This window comes from Aotus nancymaae, unplaced genomic scaffold (genome assembly GCF_030222135.1).
Source record: "Aotus nancymaae isolate 86718 unplaced genomic scaffold, 86718_ANA_hifiasm-v0.15.2.pri h1tg000210l, whole genome shotgun sequence".
Lineage (NCBI taxonomy): Eukaryota > Metazoa > Chordata > Mammalia > Primates > Aotidae > Aotus > Aotus nancymaae.
The window spans coordinates 58407-78884 of NW_026988625.1; the positions used below are offsets into that span (position 1 = coordinate 58407).

General features: G+C 59.1%; 1 pseudogene; it reads right to left on the reverse strand.

The window, feature by feature from the left end:
• Positions 1–4161: 4161 nt before the first annotated feature.
• On the reverse strand, positions 4162–10841 carry LOC135273045 (uncharacterized; annotated as a pseudogene).
• Positions 10842–20478: the final 9637 nt, after the last annotated feature.

Sequence of the window (20478 nt, forward strand, 5' to 3'; positions counted from 1 at the left end):
ACAGCCCAACTCCCAGGGAGGCTCTGGGGCATAGTACACCAGGCAGCCCTCCACAGTGCCCAGCACCCACCCAGCTAGGAGAGCCTGCAGCGGAACCTGGAGCCAGCGGCTTCTCATCTCTTGGCCTTGGGAAATGGAGCCTCCCCTGGAGCCTCGGTCCCTGCGGCAGCCCCTTCTACCCACCAACCCTGCTCTTCCCCCTCCCTAGCAACCCTAGCACTGGGCTCTGATGGGCCTGGGGCTCAGCTTGTGGTTCTGTCAAGCGTGGGTGACCCTCCATGTGAAATAAACAATGTACAGGGTAACCTTAATGTGGTGTGTGTGTGTGTGGGGGGGTGTGACCTGGCATGGTCCCCCACTGCAAGAAGGGCATTTCCTGCCCTAATCCCACTGAGGCCTCAGTGTGCCTGCCTGTTCCGTGGGAGTCCTCTGAGTGACCCTCTCCTACCTCATCAGAACCCGGGCCTCTCCAGATTCCTCTCAGAGGGGGAGGGAGGGGGATTGAAACCAGCCTCCTCGTGCCCCGCTGACGCCATCCCCAGAACCCCTCAAGCCGGAAGACACCTTCTTCAGGCCCAACACAAAGGCGGAGAAATCGGTGTTGCTACAGTCCTGCTCCTGGGAGGGGCTCCAAATGGGAGGGGTTCTGAGTGGGGGCCTCTAAAGGGGGAACTCTGCTGGGGGAATCTAAGCAGGAGGCTCCCAGTGGCATGGGGCATCTGGCATCTGGGAAATGGGCTGGAGGGTTCTCACCCCCACTGACCCTGCTGATCCATACACTCCCACCACCCCATCCCCCCACAGATCCCATAGACCCTAGTGATCCCCCACAGACTCCGCAGGCCCAGCCTGTCCACTTCCGGGATCCCCATGGACCCCTTTTTCGGAAACATACGTAGAGTCACAGCCTCGCCCTCACTACCAGCACTGTGAGTCCACCAGCGTGGTGTGACGTCGCCTCCACGTTCTGGTACTTTGTGTTCATGTGGACCGTGTGAATCTGGGGGGAGGCACAGATGGTGGGAGATACCCGGCTGCCCCCACTTTGCTCCCCCTCACCTCTGTGGGGCCCTCTGGCCACCCAACCCAAGTCCACCTCCATAGGCTGGCGCTGCCTGTCCAGGCTTTGCTCCGAGCCTGCTCGCCTCAGGCCCCCTCAGTGGAAGTGCAGCAGCAGTGTGAAGTAGGCAGGCAACAGCAGCCCAGGCCCCTGAATCTCCAGGTGGTTCTGAGGATCAGTGTCCATTCGGAGTAGCCCTGAAGGTTAGAAGGCACATGGCACCCTCTCTACCCCACCACCTGCCCACCTTGTGCCATTAGGGCAGGAGCATAGGGCCCTCCTCAAGCCAGGCTGCTCCCCAGTGGAAGGGGACCCATGGTGTCCAGAGCTCCTGCTGGTCAGAACAGGGCTCCACTGACTGCAGAGAAAACCCTGCCCCCACTACCACACCCAGCATGGCATGGAAGAGGGCATGGGGCAGCCCTCCGGGGGTGGGGCTCTGAGCCCAGCTATGTGTGGTCAGGGGTCCTGGCCCCATTGGAGAGCCTGACTACTGGTCCTCAGGGGCCACGGCTGGTTGTGATTTGTAGGGTGGGGCCTGGCACCTATGCAGAGGGTGCGTCTGGACTGCTGTGTGAGAATGCTCCTTCCCTGTGGAGCTAGCCCCTATGGAGGATTCTTGGCCCTGTAGGATGTCTCAGCTCCCATGTGTAGGGGCTCCTGGTCCCTGCCTAGGAGGGGTCCTGACTGCAGGGTGCTGACCTGTGTGGCTGTCATTCTCCGGGGTCCAAGGACCTAGAGGTGCTGAGTCGTAGCCTCGGAAGATGAAGGGCCCTAGAGTAGAGATCCACCGGCCCCTGTGAAGGTCAGTGTTGATGGGGAACTGGCCTGGGCCCCCACAGGCAGGGGCCAGCTTCTTCCGGTGGGTGGGGCCTGTGGGAACTAGGACTGCCATCTCTGGGTTGGGTGGGGGTCAGACAGGCAGCCTGGGGGTGCAGCAGCATGGCCCTCATATACCCAGAGAATAGCCCAGCCTCAGGAAACCACTCATTCTCTGCTTCCCTACACCTGAACAGGTCACAGTGCCCCCCTTCTCTTGCACCCTGCATCTGACCTAGCCACCTAGTCTGCAGGTCGACTGCCCCATGGTGAGATGAAGGCAGAAGGGGCTCCGGCACACAGGTGCACACCCACACTGGGACCTCTATCACATGCATGCGCTTGAACTGGCCGCAGCAACAGGCACACCAGCCTTGACTGACTCAGGACTGGTGATCACAGCAGACCCAGACTCACACACAGGGGGACAGTCACGCACTTGCACTTGATGCCCAGTCACTGGGGCAGAGGACTGCAGACAGAAACCTGCAGAGACCACAGAGTGCAGTGTGCAGACTGTCTCTTGGCCACTCTTGCACCACTGGCACGTGCTCTGGTGGTCCCAGGACACAGCCTCACATGACACTGTCCTCACCACACTTTGGGTCCTGTAAGTCGTAGCACCAGGCACCGACAGAGATAGTGGGCAGGGGCTGAGCTGAGAGGCCAGTCATGTGGGCCCTCTCCAAGCCCCATCCCATCAGCTGGAGTCCAAGAATGAAGTAGGGGCAGGGGCTTAGGCCAGTGGAGGCCCCGTCACCCCTACCCCAGTATTTTCTGCCCCCAGTCCCTCTCCACCCTCAGTGGCAAGACCTAAGGGGGGGTGGAGCGTGGCGAAAGAGGGTAGATTGGAGACCAGATGGACAGAGTCCTGGTGCGCAGTCTCAACTGCACCACTAGAAAGGTGAGCACTCGCCAGGGGCCTGTGTGGCGCAGTGGCAGAGCAGCTCTGAAGGACTAGAAAGCGGCTAGAGCTCGGAGCCAGGCTGCTACATATTTACTCATTATCTAGGTGGACTAGGGGTGTGGCCGTCGAGGAGAGGGTGGGAGGGGGCGGTGCCCAGGCGGGGCCACCAAGAAGAGATGGAGTGCTCCAAACCCACCCAGATGCGCACTGGTCCCAGGGCTGTGCTGAGTGTCAGCAACAATTGCTGAGGTTAATCCTGCAGGGGAGGAGTGACCTATTATTACCTCCATTTATAGTCAAGGAAACAGGCTGGGGACCATAACGACATGCCAAAGCCACCAGCAAGAAAGTTCAAACAGTGGGGGCACCTTTGACCCCAGCGACTGTGACTTTCGGGCAAGAATGGGAGGAAGGTGTAGGACGTCTCCTGCCCCACTGTGGGCATGGAACCTCCATCCCGCCCCAAGACCACAGCCTCCCTCCTACCTGGGCCCCTCTGGGGATCCAGGCCAAGACGGAGCCCTGCAGGTCAGAGGAGGGGACTGCTTTGCACCTTGAGCCTCTTTCCATTTCCAGAGGGCAGGGCCCTTCCTACGTAGGGGATGGAAGGTGGCCTCTACCCAGAGGCAGGGCTTGGGGCTCTGTCCAGGATGCTGACAGCGACCTGTGTGCCCAGAACTCAACATCCCCATTCCACTCCTGCCCCAGCAGATGGGATTCAAAAAAGAGGGGCTGCCTCCTTGAGGCTCCCATCCCTGCCAAGGGACTTACCAGTTCCTTTCCTAACCCTGACCCCTCTTGTATCCAGCCGCAGGACTTCCTCCAACATACGCACCTGGAACGCCCCAGGGCAGGACATGCAATTACCCTTCCTGGACCCCCTACCCTCTGAAACCTTGAGATGCCCCTGCTGGACAGGTGTGAAGCCCCAGAGGACCTAGACTACTCTGGAACCCTAGGTGGCTTGCACTGCAGGGAAGGTCTGTTTCCAGCCACCTGGATAGTAAGGGGAGCTTAGAGGAGATGGGGCTGATGGCCAAGTTCCAAGCTCTGCCCTGACACCCCATCCCATGGTGGCTCTCAGATGGTGTCAAGCTTTTATGTGGATCCTGTGCAAGTCAGGAAACCCTGCCAAAGCAGCAACCAATGTCCCAAGCAGGGATGTGTGCTACAGGATAGCTGTAGGCAGCCCAGGGCTGCTGCTCTCTGCACACCCCACCTGGGGGCTCCAAGCTCAGCTCTGCCTGGTCCTCAGGGGATTCGTGATATACCTGCAAGGGCTGCAAAGCCTAGGAGCATTCTGCTGAAAGGTGGGTGCTGCCTCTTCCACCTTAGCCTGTGGCAGCCATGGGGGTCACACCGAGGACCACGCCTCTTCCAGAACACAAGTTTATTTGGCATTTGGATGAAATGGTTCTCACAGCATCTTAAGAGTTAGTGCCAACCCAACCAAAATTAAACCCAAACTAAAAACCCTTAATGAAAGGAAAACATTAAAAAAGAGGCATTGAGACAACATACAGTATCAAATCCCACCTCTGCAAGGCAGGTCAGAGGGCACCTGGTCTCTGCAAATGTGGCAAGGTGGTCCTGGGGAAGGAGGATCCCTGGAGCACAGGGCTCGGCAAGCATGGCCCCAGGACTCTGGTGAGACTGGGGGCTGCAGCAGGCCTTGTAAAAGGGGCATTCTGGATGGTGGTGCAAGGACAGATGAGCGAGTCCGGCTCTCCTCACGCACCCTGGAGCTGCAGTGGTTGCGGAGTTCTGGGCAGCCATGCAAATGGGCATTCTGCCCAGCCTGAGGTGCCAGTTGACCTAAGTAGTTGTGGAGGCCCATGGGGAAAGGGCCATCCAGAAAACCCTGGCCAGCTCAGAGGCCCACCCTCTGCAGCTGGCATGGTCCACTTTAGCCCCTTCCTCAATGCCCCCTACATGTCTAACTGGCCCTAATGTTCCTCTGGTCCCCAAAGGAAGCTTTCCAGTCCTACACATCTCATGGTAGCCACCCTGTCCTGCACAGAGCTTTGAGGCCCGGTAGGAATTCTCTGAGCTCTTGGGCTCAGGTCCGTGGGGGACTCTGCAATGTGGTCCTCAGGCCCTCGACGGTCACCAGGCACCCGGAACGCACATGCCACCTGCTCTGGAACCTGGCTGCTCTGTCCCATGCATGATGCGCTTCCTGCTTTGTCCTCTGCAGCCAGCATGGGAGTCTTGTGGCCAGAACTTCCTTGTCAAGGAAGTAGCAGCCCTTCTGCAAGGGGAGCACAAGCCTGCCAGCACACAGCCTCCAGTAGGCCAAGCAATTCAGTGACAGAACACAGATCTGGCATGAAGGCCAAGTCTGTGGCAACTCAAGATTCTCATTCCACACGGGATGGAAAAAAACGGGTCTCCAGACACAGTGTGAGAACGTGTCAAGAATTGTGGACTGTGTGTGGAGTCCATCCCCAAGCAGCACCACAGAACGGCATGCTCCTGCCAGACCTGCCAGGTGCCGTCCTGCTGGTCTGAAAAGACTAAGCGAAACACAGCCCTGCCTCAGCACAGCCCAGGATGCATCGACGGCCCTGGAAGAGTGGGCCCCCGCCCATCGGCAAAGTTCCATGCGCCACCCTCACCTGCAAACACTTGGCCACATACACACACAGAGACACAAACATATAAAGGAAAGATCCAGACATTCAACGTAGAAAAGATATGGATATGCTAAAAATCGCACAGAACCCGCTTAATCTGCAAACCTCAGAAACGTTAAAGGCCCTGTGTCAGGCTTCAAGACCACTGCCCGGTAGCAGGTAACAGGGTCTTTTAGGGAAAAGGGTCCCAGGCAGAGCCCCCAGCCCCTGCACTGCTGAGGAGGGGCCGAGGTGTGCATGCGGCTGCTGGGCAGAGCTGCAGCAGTGGTGGTGGTTTAAGGAGTCGACTCTAAGGAGACAGATACAGCCCAGGATGGTGGTTTCAGTCACCCCTCCCCCAATGAAGCAACTCTTTATGGCACAAACCAGGTCAGGGGGCAAGCCCAGGGGCAATTCGACAGGAGGCAGGAGCTCATGGCTCCAGAGAGGAGAGGCAGGAGGCGGCTCAGCCCCCAGGCCCTGGCAGAGCACCTGGGGCCTCAGCGCCACTCCAGAGCTTCCTCCTGGGGAAGCCATGCACAGCAATGCTGGGAGGGACTGATGGGCTGGGGTCAGGCCTCCTGCCACAGAGCTGGGCTGCAGAGCGCCCAGATGGAAAGACACAGTGAACAGCTCAATCTCCTTCCAAGCTCTCCTTCTCAGGGCTTCAGGTTCCAGAGCCCCAGGGAGCTCCCAGCCAGGGGCAGGGCCACCTTGATGTTCACAACTGGCCTCGTGGGGGCCATCTCCAGGGCAGTCGTTGTGGCAAACTCAGAGGCTGTCTCCCTGAAGCAGACCCACTGCCTATACCACCCTGAGAGCCCAGAGGCCCCCTCCTGAGGGCGGCCAGCAAGGGGCACCATGGCAGCCCCCGCTGTGCCCGACCCAGGCTGGGTGACTGGTCAGCAGGCCTCTCTGGACAGCACACTGAAGCAAGCAAGCCCGCCAAAGACATGTCGGGTGTGGCCATGGCCCCACAGTACCTTCTTCATTCCCTGCCTCTAAACTGTGGGTCTGAATAATTTTGTCACTCTTCTGCCATTTAAAAATGAGGAGACAGTGACCCAAAGCTATGCATGTTTCTGAAGCCCTCAGGGAAGCTTGGTGCAAGCCATCACTTCTTTTGGCAGGAGGCGGGCCATGGTCTTTGTACACACGCGTGCCTGCCAGTGATGTGAGGTAGTGCACGGGGTCGAGGCTGGAACAGGGGCCTTTCAAGTCTCCTACAGGTGTTTTCGACAGCATACATGTGCTCCCAGACCGTTAGGGTACAGGCTGGACCATCTACACCACAGTATTGAGGGAGCTGCAGCTGTGGCGGCCGCCCCCTGGCAGTGCCTCTGCAACTGGGGTGCTCCCACTCCGGGCAGAGTCAGGGGGCACAAGCAGGGCACTGCTGCTGTCGGCAGAGTCTTCCAGGTCTGCCAGAGAGACCCCTGCAGTGGGCAGAGGCTGCTCCAGGCGCCGGGGTAATGCACCTTCACTGTCGCCATCCCCAGGTGCTGGCAGGCTGACCTCCTCGGGCTCAAAAACATCATCATCTGCAGAAAGAGAGAGAGGGGTATGAGGCAGGTATGGGCCTGGCACAGGGGATGCAGGGGAGCTGGGCAGAACCAGGGAACACCTCCTGCCTGAATGCCCCCGAGCCTCAGATTTTGAAGGGGAAGCCTGCCACACACAACCCCTGTTGTAGCGATCGCTCCCTGTGGCTGGGAACCTGGTATATGCAAGGTGCAGGGCACATCCCGAACAGCTGACACCGGCCTGTCCCGCCATCAGTGTGAGGTGAGGGAGACACACTGACCAGAAGTCACTAGAACAGAGGGGCCCAAAGGGAAACAGTCTCAGATTCAGTACGGGTGGAGACCCCACTCGGCAGGAAGGCAGCGGCATTTGCCATCAGGAAGGCACTGGGCCCAGGGTGGGTGGAAGAACATTCAGGGCTGCAGCTGGAATGTGGCAACCAAAGTGTGGGCAACAGGGCTGGAGCAAGCGAGCTGGAAAACCACACGGGTGTCTACAGGAAGCTCCAATCCAAGGCAGGCTGTGTGGTAGGGAGTTGACTCGCTTTGTTTTGCCTGATTTTTAGTACTTTTTTTTTCTTTTAAGAGATAGGATCTTAAAAGACTGCATGTCGGCGTGCAGTGACATGATCGTGGCTCATGACAGCTTTGAATTCCTGGGCTCAGGTGATCCTGCAGTCTCAGTCCACCCAGTAGCTGGGACTACAGGTGTGCCCACTATGCCTGGCTAGGTTTGAATTTTTTTTGGAGATACAGGTCTCACAGGCTGGTCTTGAATCAACCTGGGCAACACAGTGAGACCCCTCCTCCCGCCTCAGCCTTCCAGAGTGCTGGATTACAGGCATGAGCCACTGTGCCTAGGCTGCCTGTCATTACCACACGCCATCTCTAAAAGCTAACAGCACAAGGCCCTGGTGATGCACCTAACTCCTGGCCAGCCCCTCACAGCCCCCACCCTGCTCTGCAGCCTGGCCCACAGAGGCATCTGGGACTTGCTGCCAGCCACCGACATCCTCTGCGGGAAGCTGGTCCTAGCCTGGAAGACTGACAATCTGTGTCCTGAGGGCAGGGGTCGAATGCAAGTCTTTTCCGCATCCCCCAATCATGCAAGAGCTAAGGCAGCTAACCAAACAAGCAGGACCGAGACCTTTCAGCCAACAGCACCAGCCCCATGATGCCCATTCTGCTGAGACGTGTGAGTATGCGAGGAGCTGGCCTCCTTGGGGTGGCATTGCCTCCAAGTACACTATAGGTTTTTGTGTGTTAGGGGGCCTCATGCACAGGGGAGATGGGATTGGACACCTCTGCACTTCTCATCAGAGACAGAGACAGACCAGGGTTCAGCGGCCTGCCACTCCTCCTTAGCTACATAGCCTTGAGGAATGGTGCCCACTTTCAGATGGGTGGCAGACTCCAACTCTGGGCCAGCAGCACAGAACCAATGCTTTCCTCCCACCTCACAGAGCTGCCTGACATGACAAGAGGGACTGTCACCATGGTATCTTTACATACGAGTGACTGGCTCCTGGGTCTGGGCTATTGCCAGCAGGTGCCTTGTGCCCATACATTGCCCCCTCCGCCGCCATTGCCAGCAGGCGCCTCACGCACACACCTTGACCCCTCCCCGCCATTGCCAGCAGGCGCCTTGTGGGCATACGTTGTCCCCTCCCCCGCCACTGCCAGCAGGTGCCCTCGTGCCCGTACCTTGCCGCACCGATCCATTAATGTCTCGCGTGCTTTGTGTGCCTGCCCCTCCCTCCAGTACCTATTTCGCGCACACCGCCCCGGCTCCTAAATTTGCCCGCGGTTGCCAGCAAGTGCCTTGTGCCCTTACACTGCCCCCTCCACCGCCATTGCCAGCAGGCGCCTCGCGAGCACACCTTGACCCCTCCCCGCCATAGCCAGCAGGCGTTTTGTGCCCATACGTTGCCCCCTCCCCCGCCATTGCCAGCGGGCGCCTCGCGCGCACACCTTGACCCCTCCCAGCCATTGCCAGGAGGTGCTTTGTGCCCATACATTGCCCCCTCCGCCGCCATTGCCAGCAGGCGCCTCGCGCGCACACTTTCACCCCTCCCCGCCATTGCCAGCAGGCACCTTGCGCGCATACGTTGCCCCCTCCCCCGCCATTGCCAGCAGGTGCCTCGCGCACACCTTGACGCCTCCCCGCCATTGCCAGCAGGTGCCTTGTGCTCATACCTTCCCGCACCGAATCGTTAATGTCCCGCGTGCTTTGCGCACGTGCCTCTCCCTCCAGTACCTATTTCTCCCGCTCCGACCGGGCCCCTCCATTTTCCCGCGGTTGCCAGAGGGTGCCTCGTGCGCGTGTCTTGCCACACCAGTTCGTTAACGTTCCGGGTCTTTTGTGCTCGCCTCTCATCCAGTACCTAATGCCCGCGCTGCCCATCCACCCCACCACCGCGCCGCCAATCCCGCAGTTGCCAGCAGGTGCCTTGTGCCCGTACATTGCCTCCTCTGCCGCCATTGCAGCAGGCACCTCGCGCACACACGTTGACCCCTCCCTGCCATTGCCAGCAGGTGCCTCGTGCTCATCCTTTGACTCCTCCCCGCCATTGCCAGCAGGCGCCTTGTGAGCATACGTTACCCCATCCCCCGCCATTGCCAGCGGGCGCCTCTCGCGCACACCTTGACCCCTCCCCGCCATTGCCAGCAGGTGCCAAGTGCGCATACGTTGCCGTACCGATCCGTTAATGTCTCGCGTGCTTTGTGCGCGTTCCTCTCTCTCCAGTATCTATTTCGCGCGCCCCGCCCCGGCCCCCCCAGTTTCCCGCGTTTGCCAGCAGGTGCCTTGTGCGCCGGCGCCTCCATTTTCCCACGGTTGCCAGCAGGCGCCTTGTGCGCCGGCGCCTCCATTTTCCCACGGTTGCCAGCAGGCGCCTTGTGCGCCAGTCCCTCCATTTTCCCACGGTTGCCAGCAGGTGTCTTGTGCCCGTGTCTTGCCATGCCAGTTCATTAGGGTTCCAGGTGTTTTGTGCTGGCCTCTCATCCAGTACCTATACCTGCGCTGCCCCTCACCCTACCACCGCGCCCCCTGTCCCGCAGTTGCCAGCAGGTGCCTCTTGCCCGTACATTGCCCCGTCCGCCGCCATTGCCAGCGGGCGCCTCGTGCGCACACCGTGACCCCTCCCCGCTATGGCCAGCAGATGCCTTGTGCGCATGACTTGCCGCACCGAACCGTTAATGTCTCGCGTGCTTTGTGCGCGTGCCTCTCCCTCCAGTATCTATTTCGCGCGCCCCGCCCCGGCCCCTCCAGTTTCCTGCGGTTGCCAGCAGGTGCCTCGTGCGCCGGTCCCCCTTATTTTCCCACGGTTGCCAGCAGGCGCCTTGTGCGCCGGCGCCTCCATTTTCCCACGGTTGCCAGCAGGTGCCTTGTGCCCGTGTCTTGCCATGCCAGTTCGTTAGGGTTCCGGGCCTTTTTTGCTGGCCTCTCATCCAGTACCTATACCTGCGCTGCCCCCCACCCTACCACCGCGGCCCCTGTCCCGCAGTTGCCAGCAGGTGCCTCGTGCCCGTACATCGCCCCCTCCGCCGCCATTGCCAGCGGGCGCCACGCGCGCACACCTTGTCCCCTCCCCGCCATGGCCAGCAGGTGCTTTGTGCCCATACATTGCCCCCTCCGCCGCCATTGCCAGCAGGTGCCTCGCGCGCACACTTTCACCCCTCCCCGCCATTGCCAGCAGGCGTCTTGTGCGCATACGTTGCCCCCTCCCCCGCCATTGCCAGCAGGTGCCTCGCGCGCACACCTTGACCCCTCCCCGCCGTTGCCAGCAGGTGCCTTGTGCGCATACCTTGCCGCACCTAACGGTTATGTCTCGCGTGCTTTGTGCGCGTGCCTCTCCCTCCAGTACCTATTTCGCGCGCCCCGCTCCGGGCCCTCCATTTTCCCACGGTTGCCAGCAGGCGCCTTGTGCCCGTGTCTTGCCATGCCAGTTCGTTAAGGTTCTGGGTCTTTTGTGATCGCATCTCCTCCAGTACCTATACCCGCGCTGCCCTCCCACCCCCCACCGCGACCCCGTCGCGCAGTTGCCAGCAGGTGCCTCGTGCCGGTACATTGCCCCCTCCGCCGCCATTGCCAGCAGGCGCCTCTCGCGCACACCTTGACCCCTCCCCGCCATTGCCAGCAGGTGCCAAGTGCGCATACGTTGCCGTACCGATCCGTTAATGTCTCGCGTGCTTTGTGCGCGTTCCTCTCTCTCCAGTATCTATTTCGCGCGCCCCGCCCCGGCCCCCCCAGTTTCCCGCGTTTGCCAGCAGGTGCCTTGTGCGCCGGCGCCTCCATTTTCCCACGGTTGCCAGCAGGCGCCTTGTGCGCCAGTCCCTCCATTTTCCCACGGTTGCCAGCAGGTGTCTTGTGCCCGTGTCTTGCCATGCCAGTTCGTTAGGGTTCCAGGTGTTTTGTGCTGGCCTCTCATCCAGTACCTATACCTGCGCTGCCCCTCACCCTACCACCGCGCCCCCTGTCCCGCAGTTGCCAGCAGGTGCCTCTTGCCCGTACATTGCCCCGTCCGCCGCCATTGCCAGCGGGCGCCTCGTGCGCACACCTTGACCCCTCCCCGCTATGGCCAGCAGATGCCTTGTGCGCATGACTTGCCGCACCGAACCGTTAATGTCTCGCGTGCTTTGTGCGCGTGCCTCTCCCTCCAGTATCTATTTCGCGCGCCCCGCCCCGGCCCCTCCAGTTTCCTGCGGTTGCCAGCAGGTGCCTTGTGCGCCGGTCCCCCCCATTTTCCCACGGTTGCCAGCAGGTGCCTTGTGCCCGTGTCTTGCCATGCCAGTTCGTTAGGGTTCCGGGCCTTTTTTGCTGGCCTCTCATCCAGTACCTATACCTGCGCTGCCCCCCACCCTACCACCGCGGCCCCTGTCCCGCAGTTGCCAGCAGGTGCCTCGTGCCCGTACATCGCCCCCTCCGCCGCCATTGCCAGCGGGCGCCACGCGCGCACACCTTGTCCCCTCCCCGCCATGGCCAGCAGGTGCTTTGTGCCCATACATTGCCCCCTCCGCCGCCATTGCCAGCGGGCGCCTCGCGCGCACACCTTGACCCCTCCCCGCCATTGCCAGCAGGTGCCTTGTGCGCATGCCTTGCCGCACGGAACCGTTAATGTCTAGCGTGCTTTGTGCGCGTGCCTCTCCCTCCAGTATCTATTTCGCGCGCCCCGCCCCGGCCCCTCCATTTTCCCACGGTTGCCAGCAGGCGCCTGGTGTGCCAGTCCCTCCATTTTCCCACGGTTGCCAGCAGGCGCCTGGTGCGCCAGTCCCTCCATTTTCCCACGGTTGCCAGCAGGTGCCTTGTGCCCGTGTCTTGCCATGCCAGTTCGTTAGGGTTCCAGGTGTTTTGTGCTGGCCTTTCATCCAGTACCTATACCTGCGCTGCCCCCCACCCTACCACCGCGCCCCCTGTCCCGCAGTTGCCAGCAGGTGCCTCGTGCCCGTACATCGCCCCCTCCGCCGCCATTGCCAGCGGGCGCCTCGCGCGCACACATTGACCCCTCCCCGCCATTGCCAGCAGGTGCCTTGTGCGCATGCCTTGCCGCACCGAACCGTTAATGTCTCGCGTGCTTTGTGCGCGTGCCTCTCCCTCCAGTACCTATTTTGCGCGCCCCGCCCCGGCCCCTCCAGTTTCCCGCGTTTGCCAGCAGGTGCCTTGTGCGCCGGCCCCTCCATTTTCCCACGGTTGCCAGCAGGCGCCTGGTGCGCCAGTCCCTCCATTTTCCCACGGTTGCCAGCAGGCGCCTGGTGCGCCAGTCCCTCCACTTTCCCACGGTTGCCAGCAGGTGCCTTGTGCCCGTGTCTTGCCATGCCAGTTCGTTAGGGTTCCAGGTGTTTTCTGCTGGCCTTTCATCCAGTACCTATACCTGCGCTGCCCCACACCCTACCACCGCGCCCCCTGTCCCGGAGTTGCCAGCAGGTGCCTCGTGCCCGTACATCGCCCCGTCCGCCGCCATTGCCAGCAGGCGCCTCGCGCACACATCTTCACCCCTCCTCGCCATTGCCAGCAGGTGCCTTGTGCGCATACGTTGCCCCCTCCCCCATCATTGCGAGCGGGCGCCTCGTGCGCACACCTTGACCCCTCCCCGCCATTGCCAGCAGATGCCTGTGCGCATGCCTTGCCGCACCGAACCGTTAACGTCTCCCGTGCTTTGTGCGCGTGCCTCTCCCTCCAGTATCTATTTCGCGCGCCCCTCCCCGGCCCCTCCAGTTTCCCGCGTTTGCCAGCAGGCGCCTTGTGCGCCGGTCCCCCTTATTTTCCCACGGTTGCCAGCAGGCGCCTTGTTTGCCAGTCCCTCCATTTTTCCACGGTTTCCAGCAGGTGCCTTGTGCCCGTGTCTTGCCGTGCCAGTTCGTTAGGGTTCCGGGTCTTTTTTGTTGGCCTCTCATCCAGTACCTACACCTGCGCTGCCCCCCACCCTACCACCGCGGTCCCAGTCCCGCAGTTGCCAGCAGGTGCCAGCAGGTGCCTCGTGCCCGTACATCGCCCCCTCCGCCGCCATTGCCAGCGGGCGCCTCGCGCGCACACCTTGACCCCTCCCCGCCATGGCCAGCAGGTGCTTTGTGCCCATACATTGCCTCCTCCGCCGCCATTGCCAGCAGGTGCCTCGCGCGCACACTTTCACCCCTCCCCGCCATTGCCAGCAGGCGTCTTGTGCGCATACGTTGCCCCCTCCCCCGCCATTGCCAGCAGGTGCCTCGCGCGCACACCTTGACCCCTCCCCGCCGTTGCCAGCAGGTGCCTTGTGCGCATACCTTGCCGCACCTAACGGTTATGTCTCGCGTGCTTTGTGCGCGTGCCTCTCCCTCCAGTAGCTATTTTGCGCGCCCCGCTCCGGGCCCTCCGTTTTCCCGCGGTTGCCAGCAGGTGCCTTGTGCGCCGTCCCCTCCATTATCGCACGCTTAACAGCATTCGCCTTGTGTGTCGGCCCCTCCATTTTCCCACGGTTGCCAGCAGGCGCCTTGTGCGCCAGTCCCTCCATTTTCCCACGGTTGCCAGCAGGCGCCTTTTGCGCCGGCCCCTCCATTTTCCCAAAGTTGCCAGCAGGCGCCTTGTGTGTCGGCCCCTCGATTTTCCCACGGTTGCCAGCAGGCGCCTGGTGCGCCAGTCCCTCCATTTTCCCACGGTTGCCAGCAGGCGCCTTGTGCGCCGGCCTCTCCATTTTCCCACGGTTGCCAACCCGTGCCTCGCGCGCATAGTTTGCACCTCTCCCCCCACCGCATTGTCAGCAGGTGCCTGGCGCGCATACCTTGTCGCGCGAATCCGTGAAGGTCGCCCTTCTGGCGCGGATCTCTCACTTGCGCCCGTTTTTGCACGCGCCCCCACTCGCGCACGTTAGAAGGATGCGTTGCCCGGCAACAGGAGAAACCGCTCGCTTAGTCTTTAGCCGCGTTGGCAGCTAGAGGACGACGCTCAGAGCCTGGCTCTCGAGAGTTTAAGAATCGGAAATTTCCCCGCTGCTCCCAGAAGGGGCTACCTGGGCACTCTGTGCCCCTTATCCCTGTCCCGGCCCGAGTGTCGGGGACCTGCCAGTAGGGCTCAGTTGCCTTGAGCCCGCTCTCCCCATCCCTCCGTTGACTTTGCTTGTGGGATCTCCTCCTTGCTCCTGCCCCTGGGTGGAGTGGCAGGTCATCCTACAAGGGCCCGGACACTTGGAATCAGCAGTGTGTCCAAACAACTTCAAGAAGGTTTTCCAGCGATCCTGCCTCTGCCTTCAATTTGGATGCACAGGTACCATAGCGAGAGTCCAATTCCACCCAAAACTCTCTGTGGGGCCCAGGAGCAGGGAGTCACCCCTTTGGGGCCCACAACACCCAGCTGTGGCCCAGACTCCTGTCCGGAGGAGATCATGTTGAGAGCACAAAGGGAGAGTGAGGCAGCGATGCCTGAGCAGGGCGAGGACCCCAGAGTCCAACAGAATACTGACCATGTCCAAAGGGGCCCCGAGGGCACCGGGGATTCACGGTCTGCATTTAGGCCCGTACCGGATAATGGAGACCCCTTGCCCTTAGTGCCCAGGCCCGGGCCTCGGCAGAGAGACCTCCATGCCCAGAGGTCAGAAGGCAGACAGGACCAGAGATCCCAGCCTTGCAGGATGAGCCCCTGTCCCAAAAGGAATGCCATTTCCAGCTCCTACAGCTCCACGGGAGGCTTCCCGTGCCTAAAGAGGAGGAGGGGGCCAGACTCATCCCACTGCCATGTGACCGTGTCAGGAGTCACATGTCACAAGACATCCCAGCCTTCTGGGATGAGCCCTGGCCCAAAAAGAAATGCCCTTTCCAGCTCCTACAGCTCCACGGGAGGCTTCCCGTGGCTAAAGAGGAGGAGGGGGCCAGACTCATCCCACTGCCATGTGACCCTCAGTTCCTCAGAGACAGTGAGTGAGGACAACTCTCAGGCTGTCTCTCAGGCTGTCATTCACACCCAGGGTGCAAAGGCAGCAGAGGCACCACCAGGGGAGAAATTGGCCCCCAGGAATGGCTCCCCCACATCTCAGGAGTCTAGGCCTCGTAGAAGAAAGTTTCCTCTGCTGCCACGCAGGCGAGGGGAGCCTCTGAAGCTGCCATCTCCCTTACGGCTGGGGTTCCGGGTCACTGCTGAAGACCTGGACCTGGAGAAGGAGGCGGCACTCCGGCGCATTAATAGTGCACTGCAGGGTGAGGCCAAGGCCGTCTCAGACTGTAGAGCCCCACGGCCTTCCCAAGCTTTGCCCTCATCTGCAACAGGGACTTCTTCTCCGCCTGCTGTCCCTAAAGCACCCAGCATGGATGCACATCAGGGGACTCACATGTCCCAACAGTACCTGGGCCGCGTGTCCCTCCTAGCATCTGCTGCAGGGGCCCCCTCTACACCTGCCGTGTCTGGGAGGAAGCGCCGCGCCTCGGGCCGCGTGTCCCTCCTAGCATCTGCTGCAGGGGCCCCCTCTACACCTGCCGTGTCTGGGAGGAAGCGCCGCGCCTCCTAAGATCCCCTTCCTGACACCTCTTCACACTCCCGGGACACAGCCCAGGTCACCTCGCTGATTCCTGCCCCCTTCCCAGCTCCAAGTGTGGACTGCAGCCTGAGAAGCCCAAGGCCTGGCACTTCTGCTGCTGCTGCAGCAGCCGCAGGGGCCCTTACCCCTTCTACTTGGGACCCCATGTGGGGGGCCCCACCGAATGGAGGGCAAAGAGGCCCCTCACATCCCTGGGCCTCAGCCACAGCTGCAGCAGGTGCCCGGTCCGCCTTTCCTGCCTCTCCCGGCAGCAAAAGGATGAAATCCCCAACCCCAATGTGTGTGCATTTCCCTGTCCCCTTCACACAGGGACCCCTTGTTTCCACTGACCCTCTCTCTCCTGGTCTGCAGATCGCTGTATCTGGATCTGGTTCCAGTTCTGCAGCCAGCACATCTGCTAACCTGGCACCCAAGGCGGCAAGTGACTCTGAGGTTACCCCCTTAGATACCTGTCCCTTTTCCCAGCCTCTCTTTCTGGGGCCTCCTGCTGGCTCCAGTGTCAGCTTCCTCCAATCTCCTCAGGCCCATCTGATGCCCCTCAGGCACAGCACAGCCTCAGGAAAGGACACCAGCAGCCCGGCAGGATGAAGGGTCTGTGGTCCCAGCCCAGTACTGAAACTCCCTGTTACCGCTGCAGCCACCGCCCAGCCCAAACCTGCGGTCCTTCATGGGCAGCAGCCGGGAACCCGCACCTTGAAGCGCTCTCTTTTGTCTTCCGATCTGGCAGCTCCAGCTGCAGCCCCAGCCTCATCTGCTCCAAGACAGCCAGCCCAGGGCACCACAGCACACTCAGCTGCAGGGGTCTCATTCATTACCCACCACTTGCAGCTCGAGTCCCCCCGCCAGAAGCAAGTCGGTCTGGGCTGCTGGCTCAGCTGGGTCCCTTCCTGAGGCATCCGCTGCCTCTGTCTGTGAGGTGCATGCTGCCTTCTCACACGGTGCCTCTGCCAAAACTAGGCGGCCCCGCTAAAGGTTGAAAGCAGGGGCCCAGCCCCCTCGAGGTTGGTGGTTTCTGCAACACAAATGGGCCTGGGGAGCAGAGAGGCAGCCCCAGCTCTGAGTTCCAGAAATGGATCCCTCAGCAGCAAAGTGGCAAAGAGAAAGGCCCTGAGCACCACACCCAGCAATTGGGTATGAGGGGGCCTGAACACCAGGGGACCCCCAACCAGGCAGAGCACCCACATGGTGACCGGGGGAAGCAACACGAGGAGCGATTCTATTGGCTGGCACTTTTGTCTTTCCTTTCCATCATATTTCTGGGGGACCATTTAAGCGGTCACCCCCAATTGCAAGGCGGGGACTCAGTGCCACGGCAAAACAAGGCAGGCTTGAGGTGCATGTCTGGGCCAGCTTCTGAGCCTGGCAACCCCACTTCCCACGTGGGCACAGCAAGGAGGAACCTGGCCTTTGAGGCTTCTTCGTTTGCTGTCCAGGGTTCTGCTGGACACAGGTCCGCTGGGCCATCCTCCAGCTCATCCTTCTTAAGGTCGGGCTTTTGAGATCTTCCTCACCGATTCCTTGCCTAGAGCGAAGTCCAGAAGAGTTTTCTCTAGGTTTTCTTCTAACATTTTTGTAGTTTCATATCTTACATTCAAGTCTTGGATGCAGCCGGAGGTGATGTTTGTATATGGTGAGAGATAGGGGTCCAGTTTCATTCTTCTGCATGCAGCTATCCAGCCCTCCCAGTGCCATTCATTGAAGAGGGCCTCCTTTCCTCTAAGTGTGTTTCTGGTGGCTCTTTTGAAGATCAAATGGCTGTCTGAATATGTGACTGTCTTTCTGGACTCTCTCATGTGTCTGTCCCATTGAGCTATGTGTCTATTTTCATGCTGTGATCACGCTGTTTTAGTTACCACTCACTTGTCAAAAATTTTGTTGTTCTGATTTGTAGTAAAATGGGATGCCTCTAGTTTGTTTGTTTGTTTTTCTATTTGCCGAGGATGACTTTGGGTCTTTGAGCTCTTTTTTGGTTCCATATGAATTGCAGGATTTCCCAGTTCTGTGAGTGATGACATTGGTATCTTGGTAGGGGTTGTATTGAGTCTCTAGACTGCTTTGGGCAGTATGGTCGTTTTAACGCTCCGAATTCCTTCCATCCATGAGCACGGGATGATTGTCCATTTCTCTGTGTCCTCTTAAACTTTTTCATCAGTGTTTTGTAGTTTTCCTTGTAGAAATCTCGTACCTCCTCGGTAAAATTCATTCTGTGGCATAATGTCTCTCATTTTGTTGCTATTGTAAACGGGATTGCCTTCTTAATTTCTTTCCCAGTTAGACCATTATCGGTGTATAGAAATGCTGACTTTTCTATGTTGATTCTTTATCCTGCTAATAACTGTATTTACTTATTTATCAAGTCTAGGAGATTTCTGGTGGAGCCTTTACGTGTTTCTAAATCCAGGATCACATCTTCATCAGACGAAGATAATTCGATGTCCTTGTTTCCGTGACTTGGGTTATGCAAGGCTCTGCCTGTCAGCTGGGCATCGCAGACCAGCTCTCTTCTTTCCCAGTGAGAACGCCCAAGCTCTTCCACCCTTGCCCCAGGTGTGACCGTGCTTCCCCTCCCAGAAGTGACCTCCAACCCGATCCTGCTCCCTGTCTTGTCTTGTGGCATCTGCTCTGGGGAAGGGCATTTTGGCCTCAAGGGCTGAGCGTGTCATTCCCTGTTTTCTGTTGATCTTTCCAGAGCTGTGTGGGAGAGCCTGTGCATTAGTCCGTGTACTGCTTCTATGGAGGCAATCACGGCTTTCTTTCAGGGGTGGATATAAAAGATCTTGAGGCTTCTGTATAAACTCTGCCTTCACCACATGGAAAGGACCAGCATGCTTCTGCTACACGACTGTGCAATCTGCCTTTATTTATTTATTATTTATTTATTCATGTATTTATTTTTACCAGGGCCTCAGACATAGATGGTTGTTTGACATTTATGTATTTTTTTTGAGACAGAGTCTCACTCTGTCACCCAGGCTGAAGCATAGTGGTGGGATCTCGGCTCAATGCAACCTCGGCTCCTGGGTTCAAGTAATTCTCCTGTCTCAGCCTCCCGAGTTTCTGGGACTGTAGGCACATGCCACAACTCCCAGCTAATTTTTGTACTTTTAGTAGAGACCTGGTTTTGCTATATTGGTCAGGTTGGTCTCGAACTCCTGACCTCAAGTGATGTATTTGCCTCAGCCTTCCGAAGTGCTGGGATTACAGGTGTACATTAATTAATTAATTAATTTGATAGGGATTCTTGCTCAGTGGGCCAGGCTAGCGTGCAGTCGTGCATTCTAGACTCACTGCAACCTCTGCCTCCTCAGTTCAAGTGACTTTCCTGCCTCAGCGTCCTGAGCAGCTGGGGTTACGGGTGCCTGCCACTGTATGCAGCCAATTTTCGTATCTTTAGTGGTGATGGGGTTTCACCATCTTGGCCGGGCTGGTCTTGAACTCCTGCCCTTGTGATCCACCCTCCTTGGCCTCCCAAAGTGTTGGGATTACATGGGTGAGCCACCACACCTGGCCACATTTGTTTATTTCTTTAGAGACAGGGTCTCCCTCTGTCACTTAGGCTGGAGTGCAGTGGCACCATTTCAGCTCACTGCAGTCTCTGCCTCCGGGGTTCAAGTGATTCTCATGCTTCAGCCTCCTGAGTAACTGGGACTACAGGTGTGACACCATGCAGGGACAATTTTTTCTATTCTTTTTGTAGAGACGGGGTTTCACGATATTGGTCAGGCTGGTCTCAAACTCCTGACTTCAGGTGATCTGTCTGCCTTGTCCTCTCAAATTATGAAGATTACAGGTGTGAGCCACTGCGCCCTGTCTCTCACTAGGTTTAAATGATGCAGTGACTCACGCCTGTAATCCCATCACATTGGGAGGCCAGGGCAGGCAGATCACCTGAGGTCAGGAGTTCGACACCACCCTGGCCAACATAAGGAAACCCCATCTCTACTAAAAACACAGAAATTAGCCAGGTGTGGTGGCATGAGCATGTAGTCCCAGCTACTTGAGGGCCGAGGCAGGAGACTCAGTTTAACCCGGTAGGCAGAGGTTGCAGTGAGCCAAGGTTGTGCCACTGCACTAGAGCCTGGGTGACAGAGTGAGACGCCATCTCAGAAAAAAAAAAAAAAACAAAGAGGGGATAAAATACATGCTGCCTGGTTATCTCAGTCTGAGTGCCTGCATGAGCACAGCCATGTACAGGCCAGGGCTGCCGGTCGACGGCATGTCCCATCTTGTCCAGCAGAAAGGGAGTGAGCTTGTGGGGAGGCTGGAGAACAAGATTCCAGGATCTCAGCCTCTGCTCACGGATCGACTCTGAGACCCCAAGTGAGCTGGGGGTGCTCTGTGTGCCTTGGTTTCCCCAGCTATCAAGTAGAGAGATTGGCTGAGGAAGTCTCTTCAAGGTGGAATGAACTCAGATTTGGGGCGAAATGAATCGTCTTGCTCCCTGGTGGTGGTGACGCTCTATAAACAGGGTTGTTGAGAGAAGCTGAGAAGGGTCACACTGCAGGCAGGGGCCCGTGTGACAAGCCCCTCTCACCCCGAGAGAGCTGACCAGGCA